This window comes from Felis catus, chromosome A3 (genome assembly GCF_018350175.1).
Source record: "Felis catus isolate Fca126 chromosome A3, F.catus_Fca126_mat1.0, whole genome shotgun sequence".
NCBI lineage: Eukaryota > Metazoa > Chordata > Mammalia > Carnivora > Felidae > Felis > Felis catus.
Genome location: NC_058370.1, coordinates 79722441 through 79736492, shown reverse-complemented (window position 1 = coordinate 79736492; position 14052 = coordinate 79722441). Strand labels below are relative to the sequence as shown.

Below are 14052 nucleotides of genomic sequence, written 5' to 3'. Positions count from 1 at the left end.
TAGGACATGAGCTCAAACAATTATAGTTAACCGGAAGAGTGAAGAAAATAAAAATCAGAAAGGATAGGAAGTTTTACCATAAAGATGAAGAAAAATAGGGTGATCAGCATCAAATGAGATGAAAAGGTGAATGCAGATTCAGAGAGCATGCAGTGGAAAGGGGCTGGAGTGGGTCTCACTATTCAGTATACAGACTTTCTCATTTAATTGTTTTTTTGGTTGACCTGGTGTATATGAATCTGGGACCCCTCTGGTTCAAATTCTCCAGCAACTTAACCTTTTGTTTTACAGAAGTGACTAGGGGTAAGCTACTCACTTGACTATTTGTTCTAAGGATGGAGACCTAGACCTATAAATCTAACTACTCTGTACACATTTTCAATCAATCCTCTGGTCTTTCCTTCCATATCCTCCCATTGATGTGGTATCTGCAATTTATGAGTCTGTTGTATAATAAGGCATGTATTGGGTCTTTGTCTCCAGTTGCTGGCAAAGAGCTCCTATAAAACCCTTGGAATTTCCTGAGTGATAGGAGTATCTTTTGTTATTCAGAAGGCTCCTCTTTTGAGCACACTTTGTTTATGTTGATGAGGGCCTGTCCATAGCCTCAGGTCACCAGAAAGACCAAGTGATTAGAGGGTTGGAACTTTCAGCCCCACCCACAAACCTCCAGGAAAGGGAGAGAGGAATTAGAGATTGAGCTCTATAAAAACTCTTAAACAAGGAAATTTGGTGAGTTTTGGGGTTGGTGAACATCGTGGAGGTGCTGGGAGAGCGGTGCAAAAGGAGATGGCATGGAAGCTCTGTGCCCCTTCCCCTCCTCTTTGCCCTATACATCTTTCCACATAGCTGTTGAGTTGTATTCTTTCTAACAAATCAATAAATGTAAGTAAATATTTCTTTAAATTCTGTGAGCCATTCTAGCCAATTACTGAACCAACTGGAGTCACCATGGGAACTTCAATTCATGACTATTTGGTCAGAAGTACAAATGACAATCTGTACTTGAAATTGGCATCTGAGGTGGAGGTAGTCTTGAGGGCTGAGTTAGCGTTCTCCAGAGAAAAAGAAACAATAGGATAGACAGGTAGAAAATAGAATTTTCCTTTACAGAGCCTTCTTGGAGTTCTGACTTATGAATCACTGTACTTCTAATTGCCATTCCCCTCTGCATTCAGCTTTCTTAGCTCCAACGGTTTCTTCATCCTCTTTCCTTCTTCCAATAAGAACATATCAACATCTCTCATTCCCTTCTGTTCTTTTCCCACTTTCTTAGTCTTTGTGGGTTTTTATATTTTCTCATTTCATTGGAGTTTTGTAGCGAAACAAGACAAACGTATGTTTAATCTCTCATGTTAAATCAAGTCACTTTGTAGACTATGTTTTCAAAATTATGAATTCTTTTCATTTTTTTAACGTTTATTTATTATTGAGACAGAGAGAGACAGAGCATGAGGATGGGAGGGGCAGAGAGAGAGGGAGACACAGAATCCGAAGCAGGCTCCAGGCTCCGAGCTGTTGGCACAGAGCCCGACGCGGAGCTCGAACTCACGGATTGTGAGATCATGACCTGAGCCGAAGTCGGATGCTCAACCAACTGAGCCACCCAGGCGCCCCAGAATTATGAATTCTTTTAAAGTAAGTTACACATTTATAAAGCACTTAAGTGATATCCTTTCTTTTCAATATAGTAGCCTCCCTTATCCATAGTTTTACTTTCCAAAGTTTCAGTTACTGAGTTCAACCTCAGTCCTGAAGCAGATGATGCTTTTCCTGATATATAGTCAGAAGGTCAAAAGCCTAGCGCCACATCACAATGCAAGTATCATTCACTTCGCTTCCTCTCATCACATAGGCATTTTATCATTTCACATCTTCACAAGAAGGGTGAGTACAGTATTTTGAGACCAATATTCACATAACTGTTATTACAGCATATCTTTATAATTGTTATTTTATTATTACTTAGTATTAAAATTTTTCTTAATGTTTTACTTTCGAGAGAGAACAGAGTGTGAGTGAAAGAGGGGCAGAGAGAGGGAGACACAATCTGAAGCAGGCTCCAGGCTCTGAGCTGTCAGCACAGAGCCTGATGGAGGGCTCAAACTCAGGAACTGTGAGATCATGACCTGAGCTGATGTCGGACGCTTAACTGAGACACCAGGGGTCCCTATTATTACTTAGTATTAATCTCCTGCTGTACCTAATTTATAAATTAAATTTTATGTCAGCTATATATGCTTGGGAAAAAGAGTACATACAGGGTTTGGTACTATCACCAGGCATCTACTGGGGGTCTTGAACATATACCCTGCAGATAAAGTGAGAGTACTGAATCTTTGTTTTTTTCTGATTAGAAATGTTTGCTCATTATAAGAATCCAAATAATACAGAAATATCTAACAAAGGGAAAGTCCTTTGTAGTCATAAGCTTTAGATAAAGTCACAGGTTGATTTCTAAATATACTGTTTAGTGATTCTATATTTGTAATATATGATAGGAAAAAGCAACAGAAAGATAACATTAAAATATTAACAGCAGTTAACTCTGGATAGTGAGATTAATGGATTCCACCCCCTCCTTTTGATTTATTTGTATTTTCTTTTTTTAATGTTTATTTTTTTGAGAGAGAGAGAGAGAGAGAGAGAGAGAGAGAGAGAGAGAAAATGAATGTATACAAGCAGGGTAGGGGAAAAGAGGGAGGGAGAGAGAGAATCCCAAGTAGGCTTGGCACTGTCAGCACAGAGCCTGACTTGGGGCTCAATCCAATGAACTGTGAGATCATGACCTGAGCCAAAATCAAGACTCGGACATTAAACTGACTGAGCCACCCAGGTGCCCCAATTTATCTGCATTTTCTAACATGTGCCTAAATTAATATCTATTAACCTTTTTCAAAATTTTTTATTTAAAAAACCTTGAAATGTTAAAATTTGTCGTTTCCCTTAAAATAAATGTGTGATTATATTCAAGCTTTTGCAATCTTTGCTTTAAAAAAAAAGTTTATTTAAGTTCTTTTTAAATTTTTTAGTGTTTATTTTTGAGAGAGTGCACACATGTACACGGGGAGGAGTAGACAGAGACATAGAATCCCAAGCAGGCGCCACACCATCAGCCCAGAGCCCAACATGGGGCTCAAACCCACAAACCGTGAGATCATGACTTGAGGCGAAATCAAGAAGCTTAACCGACTGAGCCACTCAGGAGCTCCAAACTTTTGCAATCTTTGAAATGAAAATTTCATTTCATTTAAAATACTCCAAGAATAAAAAATAAACAGTATTCTAAGAATAGTAAAAGGCTCTCTGATATCTACAGATTAAAATAATTTTAAAATTATAAAAAATAGTAACCAATGGGCAATACAATCTACCATACAGTTTCTATCACTTAATTATGCAATTTGTGTTTAAGATAAACAGGTATTGGGGGCGCCTCTGTGGCTCAGTGGATTAAGCATCCAACTCTGGATTTCAGCTCTAGTCATGGTCTCTTGGTTTTGTGGGTGCCAGGAATGGCTCTGAGCACAGACTGCCATAGCCTTCCGGGGATTCTCCCTCTCTCCCTGCCCCTCCCCCGCTCACACTCTGTCTCAAAATAAAAAAAGACTTTAAAGAAAAAAAGACAAACAGGTACTTAAACCTTGAGTTTCACAGAAGAGCAAACTCTTAATTTTCCCTTTTAACATCATTCACCAGATGGTCTAGAAATCTTTGATCTGGAAGCCTTAGCTGGTTTCCAGACCTCTAGCGGAGGTATTACCCTCCTAAAACTTGTGTGATTTCTTGTCCACTCTCTGGGACTGAATCATTAGACTCTTACAGTAAAGCTACTAACCACCAGAAAGTTAGATAATCAGCCAAATAGGACAGAATGAATTTTACAACACAAATCAGGGACCCATTTCCTACAGACTAATTCACAAAAATTGCCTTACAGGAGGTCCCATCAACATTTCTATCTAAATGTCCTGATAACCGCAAGCCCAACAACCATTCATTTTGAATTACATTCTTTCAAAAACTGGTTATCAACTTCCATCCCAAACACAAGCTCAGTCAAGTCTATCTGGTTCCCACGCGAGTACTGGGGCGTGGGCCTGTTCATCTCCGGGCCTCCCCACCCAAAAGTCTCCCTTAGTTTCGATGTCCAGAGAGGTCTCTAGCAGGGTTGTTCCGTGCAGTCGGTCCCTAACCTCCCGCCTTCCCAGCCCTCTGCTATCCAGGCAAGTGCCCGCCGCTGACGCGACCTTTCTGCCTCGCCCTCGCCTCCCCTTCTCCGCAGTCCCGCGTCCGGCGTGTCTCCAGCCTCAAGGGAAAGCGTTAGTTGACGTCTGCAGCCTGCTAACTACGGGTGCGAGGAAGATTAACCCACTTCCAACTCAAGGTCCTCCCACCACCCAGTCCCCAGACAGACGCCCCCAAAAGGATAGGAGGGAGACAGGCCAGCGCGCACGCGCGGGACCCCGCCCGTTCTGCCGGCGCGCGCCCGGCCGTAGAAGCCGCCAGCCAATCAGAAAGTGCCCAGCCTCTACGCCCCCAGGTCCGCGCGCGTCTGTCCTTTAAGGGCGGTATTCGAATACAATAGCCCGCTAGCGGACAATCCCATCGCTTAGTGTCTTTCAGTCATCGCCCCTAGAGACGCCCTTTCCAGGGGCGGCCTCAAAGCCTCTCCCAAAGGAGGGAAAGTGGGTGGTGGGGGAAGGGTGGGGAGTGATGTAGGGTTTTTCATTGTCAAGAAAACCCCTTACACTCTCCAGGCTTCCCCCACTCGCATCTCAGGATAATGAAACGCCTCTTGGCTGGGCTTAAGTTAGTAGCAGACTTTGTGTTAAACGAATGAGGCATTAGTTCTTCTTTCAAATGGTAAGTTCTCCTCGTGAGGTAATGCACATCCGCGCGCTACCCAGAATTCCCCAGTTCCCGCGTGGCGTGTTTCCGGTCTGCGTGCTGCGGGGGAGCAGCAGGGCGAGGCTCCAACGTTCGGGAACCACTTCAGCGTGCCCCGCCCCTGCAGGTCCTAGCCCGTTTTCTCCCCTGAAATCAATAGTTTCCTTGTATTTTATGATTGTAAGAAGAAAACTGCTTTCAAAAAGTGCCTGCTCCCTGCAAAACTGATAGTAAGTACGTAAACGTTTATAAAAGAAAGTTAAACCCACCCACAATCTCGCCACCCAGAAATAACAGTATTAACACACTGCTATGTAAACTTGGAGACTTTTCACATATACACATAAAGTGTTTTTTTGTTTTTAAATTTTTTTTTAATGTTTATTTATTTTTGAGAGAGCGTGAGTGGGGTAGGGGCAGAGAGAGCAGGAGACACAATACGAAGCAGGCTCCAGGCTCTCAGCTGTCAGCTCAGAGCTGGACTCAGGGCTCGAACCTGTGAATCCTGAGATCATGACCTAAGCAGAAGTCAGACACTTAACCAACTGAGCCATCCAGGCGCCCCTGTTTTTTGTTTTTAATAGAAAAATGTGAGCGTGTTACGGTGTCCCAAAAGTGTCTATCTTTCCAGGTAAATTTAAGTAGATAATCATTTTTAATTCTGTGGGGATGTAATGGCATTTAATGATTTTACGTGTACAAACTTGTTCAGCCAGTCCCTAAATTCTTGGACTTCTACAGTTTTTCACGTGTACAAACAATACTAAATGATTATTCGCGTACGTAAATCTTTACATACCCCTGATTATTTCCTTACAATAAACTCATAGAAATATAATTACTGGATCAAAAGGAATGCACACTTATAAGACTCTAGATGATGTTACCAGACTCTGCCCTGGCAATGTATTTATTACTTTTCCACCGACAGAGTATGTAAATGATACCTGTGTCTTCATCTTCTTGCTAATCTTCAGTATCGTTAATCTTTGAGATCTTTATCACCTTTTGAACATTTTTATCATCTTTGTCATCTTGTTTTAATTTGCATTTTGTTGACTAAGCGTAAAACTGAACATCGTTCATATATTTATTGGCTCTATTTTTGTGAATTGCCAGTAAATTACTTCTGCCTATTTTAAAATTAAAATATTTACATTTAACAAGTTACAAGTGCTTTTTGTATATCAGCAGTATTAACCTGTCTGAAATATAATTATAAATATTATTACCATTTCTTAATTCATGTTTTAACATGGCCTGTGTTCATTTGCCAAAGGAAAAAAAGAAATGTCTCACAAAAAGGAAGGATATATGATGCCAGATGGACTAAGATAGCAAAGAATACAATTCATCTGTAAGTTATTAATATACTTACAGTTTAAATTAAAATACAACAAAAATATACTTTATACATCTCATGAAAATGATACTAAAATTCACTTCAGAAAAGATACAGTTGATCCCCCTTGAACAACACAGATTTGAATTGCATTGGTCCACTTATCTGTGGATTTTTTTTTCAATAATGTAGTACTGTATCATAAATGTATTTTCCTTATGATTTTCTTAATATTTTTCTCTGGTTTACTTTATTGTAAGAATACTGTATATAATACATGTAACATAAAAATATGTGTTAATCGACAGTTTATGTTGTGAGTGAGGGCAGTCAACTTAGACTATTAATAAAGTTTTGGGGAGGGGCACCTGGATGGCTCAGTGGATTGAGCCTCGGACTCTTGATTTTGGTTCAGGCTCAGGTCATGATCTCATGGTTCCTGAGATCAAGCCTGGCATCCAGCTCTGCACTAACAAGGCTGTGCCTGCTTGGGATTCTCTCTCTGCCTTTCCCTTGCTTGTGCACTCTCTCTCTCTCTCAAAATAAATAAACTTAAAAAAAAATCTCTCTCTCTCCCTTTGCCCCTCCCCTGCTTGCGCTCTCTCTGTCTCTAAAATAAAATTTTAAAAAAGCTTTGGGGGAGTTAAAAGTTATGTGTGGATTTTCCACTTGGGAGGGGTCCGTGTCTCCAACCCCTGTGTTGTTCAAGGGACAAATGGTCAGAATATTCAAAGAACGTCATTTAAAAGGGAGAGAGGGAAGCAAAGTGGAGGAGAATGGACTCCCTTGACATGATTTGTAGGCTAAATTTAAAAATAATTAGGAGTACAAGAAAAAATACACTATGTGGTAAGTTATATAAAGTATATACTATAAAATTATACAATTTTGTACTGTGTAAAAACTCGGGTTATGTAGAATTAATCAGAATCAGAAACCATAAGTAAGTGCAAATAAGTAGAAGTTTAAGGTGATGGAATTGTTGGGAAGTTTTTCATTTTTATGTAGGCATATATTTAGTTTTTGCCTCTGTTTCTAGCTTTGATGTCAGGCTTATCTGTGTATTTTTTTCTAGCATTTTTAGGTATCCTTAACATTTTTTCAATATTTAATCCATCTAAAGTTTATTTATGAGGAGGAAGGGAAGGATCTAGTTTGATTTTTTTTTTTCCTCCATGACTTGCTGGTTGCCCACATACCATTTATTGAATACTCAATCTACCCTATAGATTTAAAATTGTACTTATGTACAGCACTAAATTTCCAAATGTACTTTATTTTCTGTTCCATTGATTTATTTGTTAACTGGACAGCAAATTATTGTTTTAATATATTTTTTAATTGTTTTTATATTTCTGGTAGGGTAAATTCCTGCTTAATAGACTTCTTTTTCAGAGTATTTACTTAAGAACTGTCTCTTATAAATCTATTTGATAAAATCTATTACATATAAAAGAAAATTTTGTAATATATGTAAGTTAAAAAAACATGAAGCACAGAGCCTGGAGCCTGTTTCCGATTCTGTGTCTCCCTCTCTCTCTGCCCCTCCCCCGTTCATGCTCTGTCTCTCTCTGTCCCAAAAATAAATAAACGTTGAAAAAAAAAATTAAAAAAAAAAAAAAAAAAAAGGGGCGCCTGGGTGGCGCAGTCGGTTAAGCGTCCGACTTCAGCCAGGTCACGATCTCGCGGTCCGTGAGTTCGAGCCCCGCGTCAGGCTCTGGGCTGATGGCTCAGAGCCTGGAGCCTGTTTCCAATTCTGTGTCTCCCTCTCTCTCTGCCCCTCCCCCGTTCATGCTGTGTCTCTCTCTGTCCCAAAAATAAATAAACGTTGAAAAAAAAATTTTTAAAAAAACATGAAGCAAACTGCCAACCTCAGAGCTCAAACATTACCAATAACTTGGAGCAATCTGTGTATTCTTCCCATTCTACCTTGTCATCCTTGCCATAGATATATTGTTTCTTTCATAGTAACTTTAAATTTATTTTGTCAAATTAAAAGAGTTGTGATTTTTATTGGAATTTCATTAATTTCATAGATTAATTTAGGGAAAATGGACATCTTTATAAAAATAATTCTATAGTTTTTACTGAGTGCTTTGTTTGTGTTAGTCATTTAATCTTCTCAACTCTATTATTGTCACCCTCATTTTATAGATGAGGAAACTCATGTGTAAATAACTTGTTGAAGGTCAGAAAACTAAAGATGACAAAGTCAAAGGTCAGACTCAGGCAATTTGGCCCCAGAGGCTGTACTCTTTTTTTTTTTTTTTTTTTTTTATGTTTATTTTTGAGAGAGAGAGGGAGAGAGAAAGCAGGGGAGGGGCAGAGAGAGAGAGAGAGAGAGAGAGAGAGAGAGAGAGACAGAATCCAAAGCAGGCTCCAGGCTCTGAGCTGTCAGCACAGAGCCTGACATGGGGCTCAAATTCAGGAGCTGTGAGATCATAACCTGAACTGAGACCAAGAGTTGGAAGCTTAACTGATTGAGCCACCCAGGCGCCCCTGGAGGCTATTTTCTTTACCTCTATGTTATATTGTCTCTCCACAATATGGAATCTGCTCATCTATAATGGACATGCCATTCAACTTGCCTGTACCACTCCCCCATGTCCCAATATGCATCTTTATCTTCTTTTAATGAGTAGATACCTGCTTGATCCTCCCCTCCTCTGCCATAGCTGATTGGACTAGAGGGTAGGTAGAAAAGCTGGTCCAATCAAATTGTTTCTCCCAGAAATTAGTAAATAGTCTTACTTAATCTCTTGACCTAGAAAGTGATGACACAAGGGCAAAGCAGGGAGAGATGTTTGACCCACAAGTAAGTAGGTAGTGCAGACAAAGCAGGCTTGTGGAGAGGCAGTCAGAAAAGAAGCAGAGTTAAGAAGCCCAGAAGAGGGTGCAGGGGTAACTGCCTGGGATTCTGGAGCTTTCCAGGTCCTGGTTTGCTCCTACTAAGGCCTTACATACTGCCTTTTCTGTTCTTGGGGATCTATACCAGTTACCTCTCTTCCTTTAAATAAACTTCTTTTTCAGTTTGAGCTCACCTGAATGACTTCCCTTACTTTTGAAACCAATTATGCCATCTAAAAACATGCCCATTTCTGGGGAGCCCGGGTGGCACAGTCGGTTAAGCATCCGACTTCAGCCAGGTCACGATCTTGCGGTCTGCGAGTTCGAGCCCTGTGTCAGGCTCTGGGCTGATGGCTCAGAGCCTGGAGCCTGCTTCCGATTCTGTGTCTCCCTCTCTCTCTGCCCCTCCCCCGTTCATGCTGTGTGTCTCTCTCTGTCTCAAAAATAAATAAAACGTTAAAAAAAAAAAATTTAAAAACATGCCCATTTTCAATTTACCCATTTTCTTTTGGTTTCCCAGTAGCATTTTCTTTACATAAATCCTTTACATTTCTTGTTCAGTTCATTCCTAAATATATTTTTGTTGTTTTTTGCTCTTTACAATGATAATCTGTTCATTGTTGTCCCCTTTATATCTTTTTTTCCCCTTTATATCTTTTTTAAAAAAATGTTTATTATATTTGAGAGAGGGAGTGTGCTCGCGAGTGGAGGAAGGGCAGAGAGAGGGAAATAGGATCTGAAGTTGGCTCTGTGCTGACAGAGAGCCTGAAGTGAGGCTCAAACTCATGTACCTACCATGAGATCATGACCTGATCCCAAGAGGTTCACTTAGCTGACTGAGCCACCCAGGTGCCCCTACATCTTAATCTATAAAAATTCTACTTCCATTGGGGCGCCTTGGTGGCTCAGTCAGTGAAGCATCTGACTTCAGCTCAGGTCATGATCTCATGGCTCATGGGTTGGAGCCCTGTATAGCCTGGTTGAGATTCTCTCTCTCTCTCCCTTTCTCTCTGCCCCTCCTCTGCTCACACACACACTCTCTAAATAAACTTAAAAAAAATTCTGCTTTCATCAACTGAGACTGCTAAATGTCAATGGTTTGTAAATGTGAATTATTCTTTTAAAATAATGTTTTATCTATTAAAATAATGTTTCCTACTAGATATATCTGTTCTCTGCTTTCATTTGTTCTGCTGATGATTCATGTGAGGATGATGATGATTCATCTGTTGGAAATGAGCCACAGGGATCCCAAAGAAGTATAGAATTTTCTGTAACCTGTTTTGAAAAGAAAGTCTCATATATGAATAGAAACATTGAGTTTTCAACATCTAGCTGATATAAAAACATAAAATGAGGAAATCTATTTTTAATAAGACCAATTTCTCAGATATAAAATAATAAGACAATAGAGGGCATTATCTGGGTATATATATATATTTTAATTTTTTTTAATGTTTATTTATTTTTGAGACAGAGAGAGACAGAGCATGAACGGGGGAGGGTCAGAGAGAGAGGGAGACACAGAATCTGAAGCAGGCTCCAGGCTCTGAGCTGTCAGCACAGAGCCCGACGCGGGGCTCGAATGGACCGTGAGATCATGACCTGAGCCGAAGTCGGATGCTTAACTGACTGAGCCACCCAGGCACCCCTGGGTAAATATTTTGAATACAGTAGACAACAAAATAAAGATTAAGAGAAATTGATATCTCACTCTTAATATAGGCATATTATCCTTTATCCAAAACCTTTGGCCAGATGTGTTTCAGAACTCAGAATTGTTAAGACTTTAGACAGGAGTATAATGCATATACCATATTTTCTGTAACACCTCAGCAGGGTCTGGAGCAGCATCTTATAATCAACCATATTAATAGTCATGTAACAAAAATACATTAGTATGAACCCTAAGCAGGATAAATAAAGGCTATATAACCTATATAATATCCATATATATGTTCAGGTCAGATTTGCTGCCAAATGAGTTTGACTAAGCCTTATGAAAAACTTTAGGTTTCTAAAGCTTTTTTAGATTTTGGAATTTTATTTTATTTTTTAATGTTTATTATTTTTGAGAATGAGAGAGAGACAGAGAGCAAGCAGGGAAGGGGCAGAGAGAGAGGGAGACACAGAATTGGAAGCAGGCTCCAGGCTCTGAGCTGTCAGCACAGAGCCCGATGCGGGGCTAGAACTCACAGACCATGAGATCATGACCTGAGAGCTGTAGTCAGCTGCCCAACGGACTGAGCCACCCAGGTGCCCCAGATTTTGGAATTTTAGATAATGGCTTATAGACCTGTGTAAGCAGATATGTTCAGATTTCAACATCTGGCCAGCTCTGGGGGTCAGTTAAAGAGTTCTTTGAAGTCCTGGCTATGTTAGATAGTCCTGTGGTTTAGGATGTTTAGTCTAAAGGCAAAGGAGTACACTTTTAGAAGGACAAAATACAGACTTTGAAGTAATTATTGAAAAAGTAATGGGTTAAGTATCTTGACTTGCATTCTTAAGCTTTGTCTTCAGTCATTACTTCAGTGTGTGGTGCTTTGGTTGAAAAGAATTTCACTAACAGTTCCTAGAAAATCTTAACATAAAAAGTTGCTGTATTTTTCCTTAGGCCTATCAATGAAGGGATCCTTGATGTTTTTATTTCTAGTACATAGACTCCCTTCCCTCTAAATATCCTGACTATGAAGATAATTGTTTCAGTTGAGTCTTTTAAAGTACCCGAATTAAGGAACCTATTCAGTCATCATATACATTGAGTGCCTACTCTGTGTCAGACTGTACTAGGTACTGAGGATGTAGTCTGGTGGCAGAGAAGCACACATCAATAGGACATTACAGTATCATGAGATAAGTGATGTGAAAGGGTAAGTACAGTGTGCCATGGAACCCCATGTTCTGGGGGGAGGGAAGGACTGAAGGTTGAGTAAGAAATTAGTCAGGTGAATGGGGGAGGGAAATAAAAAATGTTCTGACAGTGATTTTCTAAGTGTGGTTGGTTCATGAACCAGTAACATCAACATCACCTGAGAACTTGTCAGAAATGCAGATTCCTGGGCCCTATCACAGATCTACTGAATCAAAAACTCTGGGGGTGGAGCCTATCAATCTGTGTTTTAATAAGCCTGCCCATCCAAGTGGTCTCAAGCCCACCAAAGTTTGAGAACCACTGTTCTAAACAGCAAATATGATAAAACCAGAGTGTGTAGGCAGGATGTTTAGTGTGTCTAAATGGCACTATTCACTAGCATATCTGTATTGGAGTGGGGTGGCAGAGTAGGGGGATCATGGAAATGACAGATGAAGTTGGAAAAGTAAACATGCTTCACTTGGGGGTTTTATGAGCCATGTTAAAGAGTTTGGGCTTCATTTATTCAACAAATATTTATTGCATGTCTACATTATAAGTATAGTGTACAAAATGGATTCCCCTCTTGTCAGGGAACTTAGCCAAATAAGCAAATAAATGTGTATGTCGGGTGGTAAAAAAAATGTTATGACACAACAACTTGGATGAATCTCCAGAGAATTATGCTGAGTAGAAAGGCAATCCCAAAAGGTTAATACTGTATAATTCCATTTATATAACATTCTTGAAATAGCAAAACTATAGAATTGGAGAACAGATTAGTGGTTGCCAGGGGTTACAGAGGGGGTGGAGGTTGGAGGGAGGTGGGTGTGGCTATAAAAGATATAAAAGAGTAACGGGAAGCTCTGTGGTGATAGAACTGGAAATGTTCTGTATCTGAACTGTATCAATGTCAGTATCCTAGTTGTGATATTGTACTATAGTTTTGTAAAATGTGACCATTGGGGGGAACTGAGTAAGGGGTAAACAGAATCTGTCTGTATTATTTCTTACAACTGCCTGTAAATCCATAATTGATTCAAAATAAAGTGTTTTTTCAATGCTATCAATATAAATTAGGTTAGGGGATTGAAAGAGATGAGAGGATTTATTTTATATGGGATAGTTAGGAAAGGCCTAGCTGATAAAGGAAATAAGAGAATTACATATGAATATCTGGAAACTATTAGAAGTATGAAGACCCTGAGAGTATGCTTGGTGTAGGGACACTGGTGGATAGAGTGGGGTGAGCAAGGAAGAGAGCAAGGGGAAATGAAATCAGAGAGTTGATAGAGATGGTGGTTGTAGAGACAGATCATACAGGGGCTTGTAGGTCATAGTTAAGGACTTCTCATTCTGAGTAAAATGGGAAGCTATGGAAGAGTTTGTTTTGTTTTGTTTTTATTATTTTGAGACAGAGAGAGAGAGCAAGGGAAGGGCAGAGAAAGAGGGAGAGAGAGAGAGAGAGAATCCCAAGCAGGTTTCACATGGAGCCCAATGAGGGACTTGATCTCACAAAGTGTGAGATCATGACCTGAGCCGAAATCAGCAGTCAGAAATCACCAAGCCATCCAGGCACCCCTAAGCTATGGAAGAGTTTTAAGCAGAAAAGTAACATGATCTAATTTATGTTTTAAAAGTATCACTTCACTGTAAAAAAAAATTGAGTGAGGGGAGTATGAGATTATGGGGGTTTGGACTAAGGTGGCAGAGGAGGAGGTAATAATAGTTTGATTGTGAGTAAGTTTTGTGGGTCCAGCTAATTGGATATTCTGATAGATTGGATGTGGGATGTGAGAGGAGTCAAGAATGATTCCAAGGTTTGGGCCTGAGCAAGTGGGAGAATGGTGTTACTACTTTTTTTTTTTTTTTTTTTTTAACATTTATTTATTTTTGAGACAGAGAGAGACACAGCATGAACGGGGGCAGGGCCAGAGAGAGAGGGAGACACAGAATCTGAAGCAGGCTCCAGGCTCCGAGCTGTCAGCACAGGGCCTGATGCGGGGCTCGAACTCACGGGCCGTGAGATCGTGACCTGAGCGAAGTCGGACGCTCAACCGACTGAGCCACCCAGGCGCCCCTGGTGTTACTACTTTTATGAAAGAAGAGCAATATATGGCAG

General features: G+C 40.1%; 1 long non-coding RNA gene across 3 annotated transcripts in view; it reads left to right on the top strand.

Moving 5' to 3' along the window:
- Positions 1-3221: 3221 nt before the first annotated feature.
- LOC111559712 overlaps positions 3222-14052 on the top strand; it is a 129137-nt gene continuing 118306 nt past the window's right edge. Inside the window, exon 1 of one of the 3 annotated variants that reach the window (XR_006595601.1) lies at positions 3222-5120. This is a non-coding gene — a long non-coding RNA (uncharacterized LOC111559712). The remainder of the gene's footprint in view (positions 5121-14052) is intronic. The other 2 variants (XR_006595602.1, XR_002740833.2) reach the window with 2 other exon arrangements.